Genomic DNA, 22,703 nt, shown 5'->3' with positions numbered 1-22,703 from the left:
CGATTCCAGCCTTGGGCGACTGTGTGTGTGGAATTTGCACATTCTCCCAGTGTCTGCACGAGTTTCCTCCGGGTGCTCCGGTTTCCTCCCACAGTCCAAAGATGTGCAGGTCAGGTGAACTGACCAGGCCAAAGTGCCCATAGTGTTCAGGGTTGTGTTGGTTAGGTGTATTAGTCAGGAGAAATGCACCACAATAGGGTAGGGGAATGGGTCAGTGGGGACTTATTGGACCAAGTGGTTGTTTCCACACTGTAGGGGTTCTATGAGCTCTATGAGTATTCTTTGTAAAATTACTCTCTCCTACCTTCTGCTGCAAGAGCAGGAAAAATAAATAAATTCAGAAATGCTGAAAGAAATAGTTTCAGAAGACAATCACATGACCTGGGATACAGTCAAGGAATGGGAAGCTAAAGACTGATCAATGCTCTTCATATAACTTAAGGCATCACAAAAAAACATTGAGTATAGCGAAGCCAACCCATTTTGTATCATGATTTTGTATTGGGAATGCAGAATAGTCAAAGGAACACAACTCTTTTCCCTCCACTCATTTTTGTGTTCTGTCTGCTTTCCTTAGTCTGTCTGAATGGAATGATGAAATGAGGAGCAATTTTAAAAAGGAATAAATTTAAAGTTCCATAAATTATAAATCCCATTCTTTTACTCTTAACTTTAATAAGAATAGTGTTACAATAAACAGGCATTTATTTACATTTTAAATGAAGAAATCCTGCTGTGGCTTGATTTTATCCTGGATAAGCGATAGAGGCAATTGGGATTTTCAATCATTTCAGTAACTTGCAACATATATGGTAATTCTGAGAATGGTGGGGCTTGATTGCCAGTGTACTACATACATTCATTACCATTTCCCCCCACTTTGTCCCTGTTTACTGCCATTTCTTTGTGTTGCACACTCACGGTCTTCCTGTCCCAGGGAAGATTAACAAGGGAGAAGTTACATCATATGTCACATGCATCAGAGGTGTAATAAATCATACCCAGTTAGCTAAGACATGAGTATATTCTGCTCAGACTGAGTTGTGGTCCAGTCTTTACCAGAGGCGACAAGGAGGCCAATGGATGGCTGGCTGTACTCTATCCTAGCCACTAACTCCTTGTGGTCGATACCCAGCCATCAGATCATACTACAACAAAGTGTCAACAATGACTTTCTCATAATTGCTGCAAGAGGTCATTCTATGGCAGTACTTGCATGCATGTACACTGCCAATTATGGTCAAGCGTGCCCAGAGCTCAGCACTTATTAATTGAGGCTTTGATATGCAAATAAAATACATTAACAAAGAATTAGAGACAAACGAACTATTTCCTAATGATAAAACTGAAAATAAATTAAACACGATGCTGTGGTCAAACGCCGTAGGGAATTAAGTCCAATTCTACGAATTGTGGTTTGAAATTTGATGCAAAAAAGTTCTACATTGGTAGTTATGCAACAGCAAATTTAGAGGTTGTCAGGCGAGAATTTGTTGCAGCAGGGCATCTTATAACATGACAGTGTGTCAGATTCCTTTCCTCACCTTTCAGCTGAAAAACATTTGAACCACAAATTGCCAGAACTGTGTGCTGATCAGGCACTGAGAAGACATCTGAATAATGGGGCCAACAGTTTATCATCACCTTAAGCAAGAAAATTACAGACAAGGAACTAACAAAGCAATGACCAAAGAAATAGAGCAGATTTCTACTACTTCTAGAAAAGACTCTCCAGCTTCAATTCTTTCCTTTCTGCGTTTCAGACATTAAGCAGAATGCAATGCCATAAAATCACAGCATTGACAGGGTTCTTAATCAGTGAAGCACCAGCTCTCATTTCCTGCAATAAAGATTTATATACAGTATAAATGCAGCAATTTTTGAATTTCACGTAGAGATGGACAGTGAGGTTTTATTTTGTTAAACAAGGCCAATAGGCAAGTGCACAAATTTGAGGTGATTCCCAACTTACACTAGATATCCCACATGCCACAAACTGACAAAAAAAAATTATATGTAAATGCACCGATTTTGCAGCGCACAATTAACTCATCCAGATGTACCCATCAAACCTGGGAATTTTAAGTGTAACATACACCATTTGTTCCTCCAATGGCTGCACAATATCAGGTGGATGATCGAATCATGCAGAACCTACACAATCCACATGCAGCAGGTGTGAAGTCAGGTGAGCTCAAATACATTATCTCTAACATTTACGGAATGGGGCAAAAAGATAGAGCATTTCTACACACTGAGGGCTATTCAGTAACCTCCCTCATCAAAGCATGCCTACAGAATTCAAGTAAGACTCCTTTTCCAAAGCATTATGATTTCTCAAATGTTTACTACCAGCTCCATGGAGCACAAGATTCTTCAAAGCCAGAAGCAAGGAAAGGAGTCAGTGACAGGACCCTTTCCCAAGCCAACTTGCCCAGCATTAAAACAAACTTGGTGGAATCACTGCATCTCATTTTCTACTTGGGACCCCCCCAGCTTTCACGACTCAAGATCCAGTTCAATCATTTCACACTTTCTTCCATGTCCTTTACTCACCCCCATGTCATGAGCTGCTTTAATCACAGCCAACCCATTCTCACCTATTGGTGGTGCCTATTGTCAGCTTCGTTCTTTCTCCCCAGTGCACCATTATCTACTCCTTTGTCTCCCCAACTGCTGTTCTCCCTCTCCAGGCTCCATCTCCACCTATTGTCTAATTCTTTCCCTCCCACCCCTTGTCTTCCGCATATATACCACCTTTTCCTAGCCATTGTCAGTTCTGAAGACTGGACCTGAAAAATTGTCTCTGCTTTCTCTCCACAAATGCTATAGGACCTACTGAGTTTCTCCAGAAATTTCTGTTTTGGTTTCGGATTTCCAACACCCACAGATCTTTGCTTTGTCTTAGCCCAGGTGCTTAGCAAGCCAGTAGTGGCCTAGTGACAGTATCTCTAGATGTTGAATCCAGAGACTCTGGTAGTATCCTGGAGACCCGGTAGTATCCGGCAGACAGTGGGATATGAATTCAATAAATATCTGTAACCAGGAGTCTAATGGCGACCATGAAACATTGTCAACTGTCAGGAAATGCCCACCTGGTTCACTAATGTCCTTTAGATAAGAAAGCAGATATCCTTATCTGATCTGACATACATGTGACTCTAGGCCCATAGCAATGTAATTGACTCTCAACTGCCCTCTGGGCAATTTAGGAATGGGTAATAAATGCCGGCCTGGTCAGTGACACCCACATCTCATGAATGGATTTTCTTTTTAAAAAGTCACTTAAAACCAGGAGAGATATGTCACCAGTAAACCTGCAGAAGTTGGAAGCAACTTTGATTCCCAGGAATCCAGTACAAGTACTACAGAAATGTTCTTGAACATCCCTGAACAGGTTACACATACCTGGGATTCACTGCCTGTGACCAGACTAAAAGGAGGTTCATTCATGAAAGAGTCAAACGCACAAGAGATGTAATCAAGCACACAACGTCAAAATCAAGCCTCCAAACACCACACCGAAATGACCCTTCAAGCAGCAAACTTCAGGTCACACACAAGGATTCTGGGGTGACTGACACACCCAAACAGAAGAGAAAGCAAGTGAGCTTCAATCCAGAGGCACTGTACAAGGAGAATGGACTCAAATCAGTTTGAAAAGACTGGAGCACAAACACGTAGACTGACATTCCAGTGTAATACAGGAGGAATGCTAGAGGGCTGAATTTCCAAAGAAATATTGAACTAAGGCCCGTATGCTTTCATAGATAGGCATGAAAGTATCCACTATTTCAAAAGGGTCTGGCAAGTTACTCCAGTGTTCTTGACAATGGTTATTCCTCAATCAACATTACAACAACAGATTACCTGCGCTTTATTATTCTGCTGTTTGTGGGAGCTTGCTGCACTTCCTAGAATTTATTTCAAAAGTACATAGAGTGTGAATTCTTCGGGACATTCTGATGTCGCAAAAGGTGCCAAATAAATGAAAATCTCTTGTTTAAATCTAGTTCAGAAAGATTTTATTTGCCATCTTTTTGATTAATGTACTTTAATTTAAATTAAGCCTTGAAATGACACTATAGTAATTTCATGAGCAATCTTTATTTAATAAGTAATAGACTAATTGCTTTGCATTGTAATTACACATTCAGCTTCCCTTCCTCACCCCCAGATGACTTTTCAAATTAGTTCATTAGTTTAAGCAGAATCTTATTCTACTTTTAAAACATAGACAAGCTGAATGGAGAGTATTTATCATCAAAATTCAATTTCAAAAAACCTTCCCATTAAAAATTACGCTCATTAAAAATATTCAAGGTAACAAAATACTTGCTTTGCATTTTTTGAATGAATTACAAAGATGATGCAAGATGTCAAAGCATTCAATTGCACAATAGAGAAAATAGCTAAATTCTACCAAATATCAACTAAGTGGCAATTTTGGAGAGCTGCAGGGAGGGATTCTCTGTGTGATTTCTAGCAAGTAATCTCTCACAATTCTCTGCTTCTTACCTTATTATGTATATTCCATGCATCCAAGGTGCCACACTTAAGTATTTATTGCCGCTAGGACCTTCCAAAATTTCCACCGGTAGCACCAGATTTAAAGTTCAGCTGCGCACCAGGTCAAACACTGCCAACCACACAGGCAGTGAAGGAAATGAAAAGAAAAGCTTGAGACCACATCGATGGAACAGGTGACACCATTGGAAATAGACGCTCACTTTGGCAAATGTATTGCTAATTATCAGCTGTGTGGTCCTTGCTACATTGATTATCTGCCCTTAACCCACACCACGCCTAAAAGGTAGGGCTAGTCTTTCTCCAACACTCAACATCGCATAACATCCTCTCATTATCCAGAACTCAAAGTGGCCCACATCACTGACTGACATAAATGGACAGCTCAGACTGATGAATGATCAGATCCCTGACTGAGCTCTGCACACTAAACCCGCCTAGTTGCTCTGGATCTAAAGGACTGGTGATGGCCCCCTCCTCAGACTATAAAGATACGGAATTCCTGACTGGCCAATTGATTATGTCCTAACCTCTGGACTGACAGCAGGCAACACCATTGTCTTCCTGTGCTGGCACCTATAATTGATGATAGCTCCCTTAGACTTTGAGGCTTGGCAATTTGGTTGAAGCACATGCAATGTGTTTTTCATATAAAGTTGCTGGAACATGCCACATGGAGAGATTGACAGTGTGCTGTACAGAAACATGCCCCACACCTTGACTACTCACTGCTGGCAGCTATGATAAGCTTCTTGCCTCTCTGCCTGCGCTGCAAGGTAAAGTATAACCAAAGTACTGTCAGTATTTAGGCTCTGGCTGAAGGAGCAGAGTGCAAAAAGGCAAGGCACGCTATGAGCAAAGGTAAAGATGAGCACAGAGTCTTAAGAAGCATTTCAATCTAATCCATGAAACAAGTGCTTGCCCTGCAAGTGTCCTGGCAGCAGTACTACAATGAAAAGCACCAGCGGGTTCCAGAGTGCAACACTGAACTGTAGAACCATATTGTCAGCAGATCTGGGATTTATTTTATTTCAAAAACATACCTGATGTATATCAAGATTTCTGAGAAGATTTGTAGCTCAGGTTGAGGTTTGCTCGCTGAGCTGGAAGGTTCATTTTCACACGTCTCATCACCATACTAGGTAACATCTTCAATGAGCGAACGACACCACCAGTGCTTCATCCAGAGGCTCACTGAAGATATTACCTAGTATGGTGATGAAATATCTGAAAACAAACCTTTCAACTCGGCGAGCAAACCTACATCCATTCAGATTTCTTTTTGAACAGTCACTAGAGTGGTTCAACTGTGTACAATCTGCTACATGCTAACCACTGCCTGATGGACTTGTGGTCAAAAGGTGTTTTTCTTTGCAAACTTCTCTATGAAGGACAGGTGATAGAGTATGGTCCAACTACTTGAAGCTTTCCATGGCAACGAGGCCAGTCCCATCCTTCGCAACACCAGGGACAAATAGAACTTCAATACGTAATGATACTTGGTGTTTGTGTACCGAGGGTCCACACACAGCCTGATGCAGCCGCATACAAAAGGAAGCCATCTGAAATGAGGCTGGCATTGGCGATATTCCTCACCCTGTTTATCCCGAGTTTTGTACATGCAGACCCAGCAGACATGGTCCATCTTGGACCTGAGGTGGAAGATGGCAACAGCACAGGTTCGGAATATGAGCCAAACTTGTGTCACGTACAATGGAGAGCGTGCCTCATACCTGATGTCCAGGTTTTTACCCACAAATGGAGAGGGAGTAGTGCTCCCAAAAGCTTAGTCTCTGCCTTACTTTGGCATATAGTCCTCCCAGGTTTTTCAGCAAGTCCTAGCCCCTCTGAACCATATTCCCAGCAACATCAGTAATCTGTCCTGACTTTGAAGGCAATAAAAGGATTGGTCAGCCCAGTACTCATAGAACACACACTCATTCTTGCCTTAATTTACTGGCCTGAGACCAGTTCAAACTGGTCACAGATGCTCATGGGTCTGTGCACTGGCAATGGATTAGAGCAGCAAATGGCTTTGACCTAGAGGCCTCCCCTCAGGATTGCATCCTTTCTGATGGACTCAGTAAACAACACAGCCCTAACTGACTCTGGATCTGATCAGGAAACATCCTGATTCCCACCCATTGATTGAAACTGCAGTAATGATGTTGGTATGGAGCAGTCGGATCCAATTTCAGATTTCCTCCCCAAAGCCCATTTTGGAGAGCAAATCCCACATGTAGGTATGCAATACCCCTGTTTATCAGGCTTCTTCTAGTCCAGGCTGATGAGAGAGGCATCCATCCTACTGTTCTGCATGTAGGCAATTGTCGCGCGAGACTCTTGGACATCATCCTGCCGGTAGAGCAGAGGGTTGATTAGGGTGAATCACCGATCCCAGAGAAGGCCTGCCCTGGACAGTGATGACCTTTGACAGGATTCTGTAGTCTGCATTCAGTAGGGAAATTGGTCATCGATTACTAATTTCTACCCTCTCCCGCTTCTGCTTGTAGATGTGGATGATGATATCTTTCCTCACGGATTCACATACGTAACCTGTCAGCATTCCATCGTACACCTCCAGCAGGTCCTGGCCAATCAAGACCCACAGAGCTGAACTACAACTCGGCCAGTAAGCAGTCACTTCTGGTAGTTTTATTCTTTTCTAAGGACTCAAGGGCCTTGGTTAGCTCATCCAAAGATAACGTGGGTCCAGCCACTCCCATAGGCTATTGCCCAAGACCTCGCTCTGAAGGCTGTGTGTGTCATACAGTCAGGCACGAAAAGATTTGCTGATCCTCAGGATGTCAGACTGAGATGACATTACAGAGTCATCTTCTCCCATCATGCTGCTGAGCACAGAGCTTTCCCTGTGCACCTTCTGGCAGATGAAACACGAGCACATCTCATCTTGCTCTATGGTGTGGACCCTAGAACTGAAGATATCTTAGGAGGCCTCTGAGGAAAACAGCAAGGTTTGCTGGCTCTAATTCCTGGAGATCCTCCTTGACATCGACCCCCATTATCTGTAGCAGTAGGATCTGCATGTTCTTCTGGAGTTTGGGCAGTTTGCCCTGTCTCTCTCTTTCACCTTTTGAACACCTTTAAGGGTAAAGAACATCTAAATGTTCCCCTTGACTATTTCCCGCCAGTCCACTGGAGATTCAAAGAGGGGCTTCACAGTTCTCCAACCAGTATAATCCCTTTTGAGATCCTCAATATGGTCTAGGTCAACAGTTTCACATTTAACTTCCATGTTCCTTTGCCTGCCGACTGGTCATCCTGTAGGTAAGAGTTTGTTAACAGGAGACCACACCAGTTTGAGGTCGGTGGATCAGACAAAGAACATTTGGAACCCAAACTGGAAATCTATCCTTATGCGGCCATGAGCAGGTGTATCTACACTGCACTCCATCTGCAAGGGTGAAGATGTTGTGCAGCTTGACAACTTTAACCATTTCTATCTGGAATCCAGACGTGGCATCCAGTTTGCTGTCAGCCACTCCGGATTGTCCATCCGCATTGATGATGCAGTTGAAGTCTGTGGCCAGAATGGCCATCCATTCACGGTTTGTCACTGGGGCTTTCACATTCACTAATCTCAGGAGAGGGTTTGGTATGTAATGCCTGCTACAAGGAGGCATCTGTCCACCATCTCCTTGAAGTTACCGCCTTGTAACAGAATACCCAGGCCGGAGGAACCCTAAGCCAAGAAGATCCGGTTCAGAGTCCAACAAAGGGGATGTCATTCTCTGCTCCTTAGGCAGAGCGTCACTGCTCCTGGTTGCCTGGGACCATGTGGCATTAGGTTTCCCTTGGCTCGGATAGCTGGAGATTGAGTTTCACCAGGTTCCTCATGACGTCCAGCATTTGTGGGTTGGGGGTTCTCCTCTCCTCCCCCTAAACAGATCTATGATTTATCATGACAGTGCAGTGAGGCTGATCCAATGCTGATGTCCATGGGCAGGAGTGTGCAGGGGATTGCTATACATGGAAAGTGCCCTGAGATAGTGCTGATTTTTGTCTAAGATAGAGGGCCAGAGGAGCAAGCAGCAGTTGTCAAGTATTTACTGACTTTCATGTTGGGAAATGTTGACATCTAATTTCCACCTATGATGCAGGAACATGGGAAACCGCATATTCATAATGAAATTAGATAATGAGATGCTAATACATGCAAATACCCCTCTAACTACCCACAAGTAGGAATCTCCTCTTCCTGTTCAACAGTTTGTTGTAAAATGGGATTTTCTGCTCTTGATTTTGAGAAATTCTTTGGTCAGCTCAGTCTATTTTCCCAAACTTTCCTGCTAATGCTCAGAGCCTTGAAAGATTCTGCCAGAAACCTCACCACTCAGGAAGCACAGAACACTCAGATTAGAACTACAAAAGGAATGGGATGTGCCCATGTGGTACTTTGCCAAGAAATTAAAAACACTATAAAAATTTGGCATTTTTCAACAGCAAAAATTCTTGAAACAAAGATAGATATCATTAATAGGTATTACTTGCTCTATAGTGTTTCCAGTTCCTGTTGAGTATTGATCCACAGTACATATTGCCCCATATGAGTAATCTTCATATCAAAGTCACATGGTAAAATGGAGCATGGCCACTGTCGGAGATGCTTTTCTGCTTTAAGGCTGAGGGACTTGGTTGGAGCAGAGTACAGCGTGGCTAGCTTCCAACATTAAGCACTAAGCATCCTTAAATGCAAATATAAACTTGCATTTCTCAGTCCAAATTTAGAATTGGAAAACACAATCACAATTTTATATTCAAAATTCACACATTATACAGTTGTCCACTTAGGTTCAAGTTTATAGCATGGAGCAAGTTTTAGTTTGAACTTCCTTTGGCAGTGGAGAGAAATAGGTCATCAACGAAAAGTACAGGCATCCAGTACTTCATAACCCCTTGAAACGAACTGTGCAGCACTGACTGTTGTTAATAACAAATATTTAATGTAGCCAACACAATCACTTACAACAAAAACAAGTGTGGTCACTTATTCAAATCAATTTACCCATGTGCATTTTGAAGCAATGGTCTGCAGCACTGGTCAACAGATTCAGAGTTTTTTTAAAATTAAGTCACAGAATGTGGAATCACTGGCCACCCGAATTACTCAGAAGGCATTTGAGAGTCAACCAAACTGCTGTGGGTCTGGAGTGAGGATGTAGGCCAGAACACACACGGATATCTGATTTCCGCCTCTAAACGGCATTAATGAACTAGATGAGTTTTTCCCTTACAATCAGCAACAGTCATCATTAGACTCTGCTTCCCAGATTTTTCTTGAATTCAAATTTCACCATTTACCATGGTGGGATTTCAGTCTGGGTCCCCAGGTGGTTATCTGGGTCCAGTGATAATACTACTGGACCATCATGTCCACTACAGCACAGAATAAGGCCCTTCGGCCCATCACATTCATGATTGGCAAAAATGACCATTTTAATCCCATTTTTCCAGCACATGGCCCATAGTTTTGAATGCCTTGGCATCAGAAGCATCTATCTAAATATTTCTTAAATGTCATGAGGATTCCAGTTTACACAACCATTACAGGAAGAGATTTTCAGATTCCCGCCACCCTCTGGGTGAAAAAACAATATTTCCTCATCTCCTTACCTTAAATGTATTCTCCCTGGATATTGATCTATCAAGGGAGAAAGCTTCTTCCTGTTTACCTTATTTAGGCCCTTCAATTTTATACATCTCAATTGCCACTACTCTAAGGAAAACAACCACAGAGTGTTCAATCTTTCTTCATAGCTGAAAGTCTCCAGCCTAGTCAACCTCCTGGTAAATCTGCTCTGCATCAGATCTAGTGCTATCACATCCCTCCTAAGGTTATAATTGGCGATGAGAATTCCAACAGAAATTGCCCCCTCCCTTAGCTACACCATTTACAATATTACTTCTGCTACAACTAATGTAATTAATTCCATATTAACTATGAATCTAACCAAATACCTCAAAAAAGATTTTCAATGTTTAATTTGACCATGTAATGTGATTCTAGTCAGGATGTTATTGCAGAATCAGGAGAACATTCTGAACAGTAAGCTACCTGATGTAATGCCAGAAATATGAACCTAAAAGCAAAAATGAAGGCAAACATGAAACCAAACTATTTAATTGTGAATAGTGAAGTGAATGTGTTTCCAATAACGAATTAAAACATTAGCTTTTGATCCCAGTCCATTCCTTTGCACCTTCTGGAAGTTGGATCAAAATGGCATTATTTAAGGCCAGGTACTGATTACACACCCAAGTTTCTACACCAGGGGTGGTCGAGTATTCGATCGCGAGATAAAAATTTTACATTCATTTCTTTTAACATAGATCATTGATGATGCATCAGTGTTATACAGGTGCACAATAGCAGCAGCAGAAACAAGCCACTTTTGAATCCAGTACAAAAAGAGTTAAGTAGTACAAATCCCTTATTGACCCAAAATGACAGACAATCTGCAATTTCTGATCAAATAAAATACCATTAGCAACATGGAAACATTATGATGAGATTTGAGTCATCAGGATGCAGCCTAACAGCTACAAATAATTCAGCACTGATGGATTGGCAAGCAAATTAATAGATGCAAGAACTCAGCAGGTCTGGCAGCATCTGTGGAGAGCGGAACAGTTAACCCTTCAAGTCCAATACAGTTCTTCTTCAGAATGCCTCCACAGATGCTGCCAGATCTGCTGAGTTCCTCCACATTGACTTATTTTTACTTCAGATCTTTAGCATCCACAGTATTTTGCTTTCATTAAATTAATTCATGATTCAGGAGAAATACAATGCAAGTTATGCAAATGGAATTATGAATAGCATACGTACAAGACATTTTGATTTAAAAGATGCCTTTACAACATCTCGTTTGAAATCAACCAGTCAAATTTATAGATGGTGTCGAGAATAGATTAGAATTTGATCAACAATACTCTATTAATCATTAAAGAGAAAGATTATTTATTGGTTGCAAAAACAGCACTTATTCAGATTAATCACTTCCCTGATAAATTATTGCAAGCCGCTTTATTAGTCTGGCTGTACTGAAACATTTCAGCAATCATGCAAAAACAAAACCTAAAGTGGAAATTTTCCACCCCCTTAAAACAAGTGAGCAACGGTGACACAATTGGGAAAATATCGCAAAAAGAAAAAAAAACAAAATTAAGATTGTCAGCCTAAGAGAAAAAAAATCTCTGGTTTTATTTTAACGTTTAAACAGTGAAATTAGAATTTTACTAATGAGCAGCAACTACTTTGTTTCCGTGCACTTGCAAAGGCAAGAAAGTAGGAATAACTTAGATGACGAGGGGAATAAAAGCCACCGAGTGGACACAGGAGCATAAAAACTACGAGTAGGCAATTCAGCCCTTTGCACCAACTTCTCCACTTAATACGATCACAGCTGATCTCATCTCAGCCTCAACTCCACCTTGCTGTCCACTCCCCAAAATCCCCGAACCCGTTATAAATTAAAAGTATCTCTCTCTTCCTTAAATTTGTTCAGTGTCTCAGCATCCGCCACACTTTGTGTAGTGAATTCCACAGATTCATGACACTCAGATGTAACTGTTCTCTTCTGCTTTAAATCCACCACCCATTAGACTGAAACTATGATCGCTCATACTAGATTGCCCCAAAAGGGAAAACATCTGCTCTACATCTATTTTGTCAATTTCCTTTAGCATCTTGTATCTCTCAATTAGAACTTCTCTCATTCTTTTATCTTGATTATCGACCTTAACTGCTCAAAGAGTCATAGAGATGTACAGCACAGAAACAGACTCTTCAGTCCAACTTGTCCATGCCGACCAGATATCCCAACCCAATCTAGTCCCACCTGCCAGCACCCAGCCCATATCCCTCCAAACCCTTCCTTTTCAAATACCCATCCAAATGCCTCTTAAATACTGCAATTGTACCAGCCTCCATCACATCCTCTGGCAGCTCATTCCATACATGTACCACCCTCTGCGTGAAAAAGTTGCCACATAGGTCTCTTTTATATCTTTCCCCTCTCACCTTAAACCTATGCCCTCTAGTCCTGGACTCCCTGACTCCAGGGAGAAGACTTTGCCTATTTACCCTATCCATGCCCCTCATAATTTTGTAAACCTCTCTAACGTCACTCCTCAGCATCCGACGCTCCAGGGAAAACAGCCCCAGCCTGTTCAGCCTCTCCCTATAGCTCAAATCCTTCAACCCTGGCAACATTCTTGTAAATCTTTTCTGAACCCTTTCAAGTTTCACAACATCCTTCCGATAGGAAGGAGACCAGAATTGCACACAATATTCCAACAGTGGCCTAACCAATGTCCTGTACAGCCGCAACATGACCTCCCAACTCTGTACTCAATACTCTGACCAATAAAGGAAAGCATACCAAACACCTTCTTCACTACCCTATCTACCTGTGACTCCACTTTCAAGAAGCTATGAACCTGCACTCCAAGGTCTCTTTGTTCAGCAACACTCCCTAGGACCTGACCATTAAGTGTGTAAGTCCTGCTAAGATTTGCTTTCCCAAAATGCAGCACCTCGCATTTATCTCAAACTCCATCTGCCACTTCTCAGCCCATTGGCCCATCTGGTCCAGATCCTGTTGTAATCTGAGGTAACCCTCTTCATTGTCCACTACACCTCCAATTTTGGTGTCTTCTGCAAACTTACTAACTGTACCTCTTATGCTCGCATCCAAATCATTTATGTAAATGACAAAGAAGTAAAGGACCCAGCACTGACCTTTGTGGCACTCCACTAGTCACAGGTCTCCAGTCTGAAAAAGAACCCTCCACCATCACCCTCTGTCTTCTACCTTTGAGCCACTTCTGTATCCAAATGGCTAGTTCTCCCTGTATTCCATAAGATCTAACCTTGCTCATCAGACTCCCATGGGGAACCTTGTCGAACGCCTTACTGAAGTCCATATAGATCACACCTACTGCTCTGCCCTCATTAATCGTCTTTGTTACTTTTTCAAAAACTCAATCAAGTTTGTGAGACATGATTTCCCACCCACAAACCCATGTTGACTATTCCTAATCAGTCCTTGCCTTTCCAAATACATGTACATCCTGTCCCTCAGGATTCCCTCCAACAATTTGCCCACCACGTAGGTCAGGCTCACCAGTCTATAGTTCCCTGGCTTGTCTCTCTTCAAAAAGAGAAGCCTTTTGTCTAAGGAATTAATTTAGTGAATTACCTCCAATGCATATGCATCCTTCCGCAATAAGGGGACTAAAATGTAAACAGTATTCCAAAGTTTGGGAGAAGATTTGTAGCTCGGGTGCTCGTTGTTGTGGTTCTGTTCGCCGAGCTGGGAATTGGTCTTGCAAACGTTTCGTCCCCTGTCTAGGTGACCTCCTCAGTGCGTGGGAGCCTCCTGTGAAGCGCTTCTGTGCTGTTTCCTCCGGCATTTATAGTTGCCTGTCTCTGCTGCTTCCGGTTGTCAGTTCCAGCTGTCCACTGTAGTGGCCAGTATATTGGGTCCAGGTCAATGTGTTTGTTGATAGAGGCATGGTACTCATCCACAGACTCTAGGAATTCCCTGGCTGTTCTCTGTTTGGCTTGCCCTATAATGGTAGTGTTGTCCCAGTCAAATTCATGTAGCTTGTCATCTGTGTGTGTGGCTACTAAGGATAGCTGGTCGTGTCATTTCGTGGCTAGTTGGTGTTCATGGATACGGATCGTTAGCTGTCTTCCTGTTTGTCCTATGTAGTGTTTTGTGCAGTCCTTGCATGGGATTTTGTACACTACATTGGTTTTGCTCATGTTGGGTATCGGGTCCTTCATTCTGGTGAGTTGTTGTCTGAGAGTGGCTGTTGGTTTGTGTGCTGTTATGAGTCCTAGTGGTCGCAGTAGTCTGGCTGTCAGTTCGGAAATGCTCCTGATGTATGGTAGTGTGGTTAGTCCTTTGTCCTGTGGCTAGTCCTCAGACAACAACTCACCAGAACGAAGGACCCAATACCCAACATGAGCAAAACCAATGTAGTATTTCCAAATAAACCTGTTGGACTATAACCTGGTGTTGTGATTTTTAACTTTGTACACCTTAGTCCATCTCCAAATCAGCTTGAACTTTCACAACACTCCTGTCATGCTCTCAGCACTGGAGCACACCAGGAGCTTGCTGATGTTTTAGTATTATCATTGAGGATATGACCTCAAAAGGCACACTAGTGGGATGTTTTATTGCAGTAAAAGCCATTCTATAGAATAAGTTACTTTTAACTAGTGTCAACTTTTAAAAATAAACAGGTTTGTAACTGATCTGAGAAATTCATCATCACAAAGTCAGTTAAGCCTGCTTTCTTGCCACAGCTGCTGCCAGACCAGCGTAGTTTTCACAGCAATTGCTGTTTTTGTTTTTCATATCCAGCATCTGTGGTTTATTCCCTTCATTTTATGCAAGTTCAGTTGTCAGTTAGGAAGGCAAATGCAGTGTTAACATTTATTTCAAGAGGGCTAGAATACAAAGAACAGAGATATGTTCTTTGTATTCTAAACTGCATGAGGCACTGGACACACTGCAGTTGGAGGATTGTACACAGTTTTGCACCCCATATCTAAGGAGGGTGTGGTACTGGCAGGCATCCAGAGGTGGTTTACAAGAATGATCGTGAGGACAAAAGACTTGTCATATGAGGGCAGTTGAGGTTGGACTCGATGGAATTTAGAAGGATAAGAGAAGTTTGGATTGAAACTTACAGAATAATGGAGAGGCCTGGAGAGACTTAGACCCAAAGGCACAGCCTCAGAATGAAGGGAGGACCCTTTAGAAATGATATGAGCAGGAATTTCTTCAGCCAGAGAGTAGCTAATATGTGGAACTCATTGCTACAGAAGGTCTGTGGAGGCCAAGTCATTGAGTGCATTTAACAGATAGGTTCTTAATTGGTAAGAGGATCAAAGGTTGTGAAGGGAAGGCAGGACAATGGGGTTAGAGAAATGCATCAGCCATATCAAAATGGCCTAATTCTGCTTCTATATCTTACAGTTTAATGGTACCTAGAGGTTCATGTCAAATTGACCACATTTAATGAAGCAAGCATATTTTTCTGACAAAGACATGACAATCTTTCTGATATAAAACACTGACACTGTTTCTCTCTCCACAGACGGTTCCAGACATGATGCATATTTCCATTATTTTGTGTTTATGAACTGACCACAATTTCAGCATTTACTTATATCTGCATAAGGGGATGAAATTCTACTCTTTCAAAAAAAAGATATCGGTAAATTGGTCTTGATGACTGGAGAAAAATGCTTTAGTAATCACTTAACACTGTTTTTTTTGTCATATCACAATAAACACCAATTTGGCAGTATCATAAAACAAGCAAGACATTTGATGCTTCTGCCCCAATGTTTCTACAAATCCTGTACAACAAATATTGGTTGTATTTTGCAGTTCCACTCCACAAAGAGGTTCTCTTTGACCACAATGCCTAAAATGAAAGCAAATCCAATAAGTAGCTAACAACAACTTGCATTTATGTGGTGCCAACACCCTGAGGTATTTATCAGGACCAATTATCAAATAAAACTTAAAGAGATAATCCCAGGAGATAGGAGGATAGATGGCCAAAAGCCAGGTCACGGAGATTATTTTCAGCTGCTCCCAATCACTAAACGTGCAGAGGTTGAGAGGTTCAAGGAGGAAAATTAAGAGCTTACACAGACAGAAGGGAATTGTTCAAAAGGAAATGCTAGAGATGCACAATGTTACGGCTGCACAACAAGCCAAACCGGAAGCTTGAACAGAGAAGCCTATACAAATTAGGTATATAACGAACATTATCTGCAACTCTCCATACCTTTGATTATTGTGTTTTATTTGGCATGACAGTTTCATGTTTGAAGCATTTCTGGCATCATTACATTCTTGATATACAATTATCCATGCCTGCAACTACCTTCACACTTTCCATCTTGTTACATTATCAAATAGTCATCCAATCTTTTGATTTAAATCCATCATTTGTTTTGGCTCAACTATGTTAAAACAGCTGTTGCCTAGTGCAAGGAGAGTATGGAGAGAAAAGAATCCCTTAGTTTTGTTTAAAATGTGCTTACACATCATCACACTGCAATTGCGTAATTGTCTTACATTCTCTTTATCCATTTTCAGATGGCTTTGTACAATGTTCACATTGCTTAATGATTCTGCCTATTTTACCAAAAGGTATAGCTATGGCTCAGAAGTGGGGTGAAAGAAGAATAATTGATGGTTTATGCTTAGAATATTAAGAGAGCCGAAATACTTGTGTGGAATGCCCTCTCCAAAAGTCACATACATGATGTAAAACAATTTACAGAAATTTTTTACTACTGCAATTGCATTGAAACTCTACTGTCAGGTAAACTAAACTATAATTTAAAACTCAGTCAGGGATTTTATTAAATCTGTAATTAAGTATTGATTATTAATCTGCCAATTTACAATCACCAGTACACACAGTTTGTTCTCCTTATGAATATAAACCAACTCTAGTTGTGCATTTCTGATTAATAATACACAAACAAAAGATAGGACTGACACAGGATGCAATGCTTCCGACTGGCATTTTGATTTTGCTTCAAGAAAACAAAAGTGGCACAAAATTATCCAAAATAATCTCCTGTCTTCAAACAGACAACAAATTGTGGATTTACTGTTTCTGCTGGCAAGATTAACTGGCACTGTAACAGCTGACTTGCCAGTTTCACAGCTGCCGAGTGCACCTGCCTATGTTCTCGATGATATGCAAAAAAAGATATTCCATGTCACAGCTGATGGGTTTTGAAGCAAAACCCCCTTTGATAATATTGAGTATCACAATCATAAACTGAACTCACAGTAACACTTACAGATGTAATACAGCATTAATTAAAACATCCAATATCTCTAACACAGAAATTCAAATCTTTGCTAAAGTGGTTTATACCACCACCGACAGATGATTCTATTTATGGAATGTTAACAACAGTTTATGGATCTTGCACATTCCAGCTGTGCTCCTCTGCAAAATGCTTCACATCTTGGTCACTTGTTGCCTTTTCCATCAATTTATTCCTCTGTTTATCATTCCCTCTCATTCAGGCACAGGCTGGTTTTGAGGCGATTAACTATTTCGACCACCACAAAATTATAGAAAAATAAGAATTAGCTTCGATCACACTTTTTACTGGGTTTTTAAAAAAAATAACTCAATCTGCCAATCACAGATTGTTCACCTTACTCTAACTGCACTTCCCCATTTTCCCCTGCTCAACACTTAACTCAAGTTCTGACATACCTCTGACATTTCCCAATTATGAATAAAGGTCATCAACTGGAAATATTAGTTCTGTTTCTTTCTTAACAGATTCTTCCAGATCTGGTTTTCTGTTAAAACCTCAGCTTTGTTTGATAAGGAGGCACGTTTGTCAGGACATGTGCAACACCAACAATGGTGTCTTTGATGCCCAGATTTTTTTTAAAAATGAAGACAATTCACAGGATGTGGGTGACGCTGTGTAGGCCAGAGTCTATTACCTATCCATAACTGCACTGGAGAAGGTGGTGGTGAACTGCCTTCTTAAACTGTTGCAGTCCTTGGTTTGCATCAAAATGTTCACTTCTTGATTCACTACAATCTTAGCGACAATATTATTGCACATTGTTGCAAAGGGATGTGCTAGGTCATTAAAAGCATTAAAAATTTATCATATTGTAAACTAGATCCAAGTATAAAGACAGGATAGCAAATTGCCTTCCCTAAAGGGAGTTCATGATGTTACCAGATTTATTGAATGCAAACTCATTCCATCATGTTGGCATTAAACTCTAGTACCAATGCAGTACTATGGTTACTACATTGCTGCACCATCTGTATGTGCAGTGAGTCAGAGGGGAAACATTCTTCCATTTCATACAGCCACCAGAGCATTGTTAATCATATATTTTTTAAATGTACACTTCATTTATCCATGAATAATGTTTTTGCATGTCAGCTTCTAATCTGCTAGAATGTGAAGCTGCAACTCAGCAGTAAAAGCATTAATGGCTGCTGCACACAGAGTTTTAGTCAAACTCGCATTACTTTCATCAGCAGGAATTTCTATACATGAATTCTAAATTCAGCTCACAGTATGAAGAGAAAATATTATAATTAGATACTCAAGTGCAGTAGTCTGGAGTATATATGATGATGAATGAACCGAAGAGAAAAGTCACCCTTTGAACTCTGTTGCCAATCTGCTTCCACGTGTGAAGACTCCTACTGCCTCCTGTCAGATAAAATAAACTCAATTCAAAAGTTACAGAAGAATCTGGTTACAATTAATCCAGTCGGATAGAATGGAAGCTATTTAAAAACAACTGTTCACCTTAACAAAACTATGTCACTTAGCTTACTGCCAACGACAGAATGATCACGTTTTCTGCCTCGAAGCTGGTTAATATTTGAGTTTCATTTATTCATTAGTACAAAAATAGCATCATATGCATTTCAAAGTATTATTTTATAAAGACATTGTTATAATTTGGATTAAGACAGTGAAATAGTCAAATTCAATGAAAGACAAGAATTTTTTCACTAAATATTACAGAATGATTAGTCATTAGGGATCTTATAAATAGAACATTTTGACCAAATTAGACTGCTGTAATCAGAATTTACAATAATTAAATCAACACAAAAATTGATTCAGATCTACAGCACTGAAAAAAAATGAATTTGCCAGCACAGTTAAGGAAGTTAAACTTTATTTTGCATCAGCCATTAAAATGGTAACTGATCATTTGAAGACTCTATCATAGCTAGCATTACAAATCCATGCAGTGTTTAGAATGCATAGATCTCTGCATAAACCTCAAAGAAAGAAACGCCCCCTCCTTTAATTATCTAATCTTGCATTTAATGGAATAAGAACAGAAATTGCTGGAGAAATACAGCAGGCCTGGCAGCATCTGTGGGAAGAAAGCAGACTTTAACTTCAAGTCCAGGGACACTCTTTCATAACTTTTATTACATTTAAAGGTTTTTTTTCCTTCCTTTCCCCTTAGAGTCCCCAGTGACTTATGATGACTGATTTTCTATAGAATTAACATCAAATATGAATGTTTCAAAGAGAATACAGAAGTGGATAAAGTTGTAGTCTTCCTATTCAAAAACTAAACCATGCAGTGATTTATTAAAATGTAAACCTTCAGTACTAAATAATAAAAGCAGCTCATCTAGATACATTAACCAGCATAGTTCATTACCAAACATAAAAGGAAACACTAGTTACTTATTTTAAATTTAACTGTAATCGCTCCAATGCTTTCATAGTTTAATTGCTCATGAGAATCTGGATTACTGTCAAAACCTTAAACAGAACTTACCTTTCACTTTCAAAGGGCAATGCCAAGCTTATTAGTACAACTAAGGCCTGGTTGGTCTTCGACGGCTCTCAACACTCAAGCATCAACTAATACATCCATTTTATAGATCTAAGAAATCACACATTTCCCTACTTTCCAACTTTAAATGGATTTCAAATTGATTGGAACATTTCATTCCTGAGCTGTATGGCTGTAGGATCATGGTTCTGCTTTGAAAAATCAGGAAAAACTGGCTGACTAAAGCACAATTATGACACTAATGTCTTCAATGACATTAACCCTGTGCAATAGTTGTATACAATTATTGCTACAAACATCAAAGTTGAGTTTAGTTTAAAATTACATTTTAAAAACAGAGCTTGTTTGTGGAGGAAAGAATAGTGCACGAGTTGTGTGTCATTTTGACACGCCCTAATGCGCCATTTTGGACTACTCATCAGTTAAAGAAAAATGAGCAATTTTATTACAAGGTTACTGTGAAGATTTCTGTTTCAAGAAAATTTTAAATCGAGAATGGCTGCAGCCCCACAAGGTGTATTAAGAGCATTTAGTGCCAAGTCTACTAACTCACTACCATTAAAGCAACAGGAAGCTAAGCTTTGGATTGCAATTTCCTCTTATACATTATTTAATATTTCTAAGGTAAATATTCTCTCACAAAGTCACCATGAAATTGGCATGCATCATTCGGCAATTGATTTTCATAACAATACCACAATGGTATAGGAGGAGGTAACCCACATGCCAAATCACAATAGATTATGTAATGGAAATTCAAAAAATGAGGAAGGATGGAGGTTTCATTTAAGTGCTATGACTCTAAGATTTATCCTTTTCAGTTAAACTTGATTATCTTTGTAAAATGTCACTAATGTTACTGCCCACTTTGTTTACATGTCTCGTACCTGCTTTTGAAACTATTTTCTTTAAATTTTATGTTAATTTCAAAAAACAAACAATCTTTTATACAATGTTCATTATTTCCTTCAGACTGCTGTCTGCCATGCTCTGCTTTTAGATGGCCTCTTTTGAGCAGAGGGCCCAAAGTGACACTCAACTTGATCAGCACATTAAGACTTGGTATGATCTCTGTAATGCTACATCTACTTTCTTCTAACATAGCCAAAAGAAGTCAGCTGTCAACTCCAGATTGCGTTAATGGAGGTATAAAAATGCTAAACTGAAAAATTGAACTCAAGAAAAACCCAAATTGCAAATCAACAACATGTGAAAATAAGTTATATTATAGGTTGTGTGACATAATTCCAAAATTTCACCATGGAAGTCTGAAGAGGGAAATACAAAAGTCAAACACCCAAAGTTGGTGCTGCAATTTGGGGAAAAGAAAGAGATGTGAGAAAAGCAAAGACTCAATTAAAAATGTTGCATTCTGATTAACTTTAAGCATTTTCAACTTTACACTTTTTTTTGTTAAAGAAATGGGGGAAAAAGGTAGCATTTAGATTCTTTACAGAACCACCTTGAATATCACTTTCCCAAGTATTTCCTCAATGGATAATGTTCCACATGTAATTTTTCCACTCAAACAGACACTCTCCTCCTTCACCAATTACAATTCATACTCTTCCTTATTTGGCACCTTCTTTTCAAATGGAAGTCTCTTCCTTACAACTTGCTCCACACAAGTATACTTCTATCACTTTACTTCATTCATACTGGCATACTTTGCCCTCCCTGCACATTTCATACTGAGAACCTTTACAAGCGCATACAACACCAGAATGCAATTGAAGCTACATGCATCTCATCGTGTGAATTGTTTAAACAGATGCAAAAGGTCTTCAGTTTGGTCCAGGCAGTATGTAATGGTTGGAGCAGGAGAAAGGGGTGTGTCACTATCTTCAACAGTTTGAAGAACATTACCAGCAAACAGCAACTCAGCTCTTCCATGTCAAAATCAGAAATCACACAACCCAAACAAATTGCCACAGGTCATAAATCCAGCCCCTGACTCTATCTTCAGATCTGGGTGGGATCTTTTGAACTTTCACTGGTTTTATTCACTCCAGGTTCTCTAAAAATAAAAGACACTCATGTTTATGTTGACTTGGTATAGACAGATGATGCATTCTGAAATATTTCTATTTATTTCAAAGTTATTTTAGGATAACTTACTAATTTAACATTTTCCGTAATCTACATTTTGCTGAATTAAGCAAAGACTACCTTCATCAATCGCATATGCTACAAACATTAAGTGTGTTCTTACAAAGGAGACACTTTTTCACTTGGGATTGGAGACAAATGCAAAAGTCAGCACACTCCAAAACCAAAGAACAAACAATAGAGAAATATTAAATAAAAGGAACTGAGTTTTCTATTGTTCTATATAAGAAGTATAGAAATAATTCCATGGAACATGGGCACTTGATGAGCCAGTGTTTATTGCTTATCCCTCGGTGTGCTTAATAAAGTGGATGTGCTAGTTTCTCAAACAGCTATAGTTTATCGTGCTATATGTAGACATGCAATGCTGTTAGGGAGGGATTTACAGGATTTTGACCACAGCAACACAATGGTAATATATACACAAATCAGATAGTTACTGCCATGGAGGGAACTTGCAGGCAATGGTTGCCCTTGTCCTTCTAGATAGAAGTGGTCACATGTTTGAAAGATGCTATTTAAAGGAGGGTCGGTGTATTTCTGTAGTGCATCCTACAATTAGTACATTACTGCTACTGATCGTTCATGGTGGAGAGAGTGGATGTTTGTAGATGGGGCAATCAAGCCAGCTCTTTTGCTGATAGTGTCAAGCTTCTCGATAGATACTGGAGGTTC

General features: G+C 40.1%; 1 protein-coding gene across 5 annotated transcripts in view; it reads right to left on the bottom strand.

Annotated features, from left to right (window-relative positions):
* The window catches only part of osbpl3b (oxysterol binding protein-like 3b), a 209,749-nt gene that overhangs the window by 174,893 nt on the left and 12,153 nt on the right, over positions 1 to 22,703 (bottom strand). For 2 of the 5 annotated variants that reach the window (XM_072575110.1, XM_072575108.1), the window contains exon 2: positions 18,750 to 18,802. The exons of the other annotated variants lie outside the window; for them this stretch is intronic. The gene's annotated coding sequence lies outside the window, so the exon portion shown is untranslated. The remainder of the gene's footprint in view (positions 1 to 18,749; positions 18,803 to 22,703) is intronic. 5 annotated transcript variants of the gene reach the window in all.

Source organism: Chiloscyllium punctatum, chromosome 8 (assembly GCF_047496795.1).
Source record: "Chiloscyllium punctatum isolate Juve2018m chromosome 8, sChiPun1.3, whole genome shotgun sequence".
Lineage (NCBI taxonomy): Eukaryota > Metazoa > Chordata > Chondrichthyes > Orectolobiformes > Hemiscylliidae > Chiloscyllium > Chiloscyllium punctatum.
The sequence above is the reverse complement of the archived record's forward strand: the minus strand, read 5'-3'. Positions and strand labels throughout refer to the sequence as shown.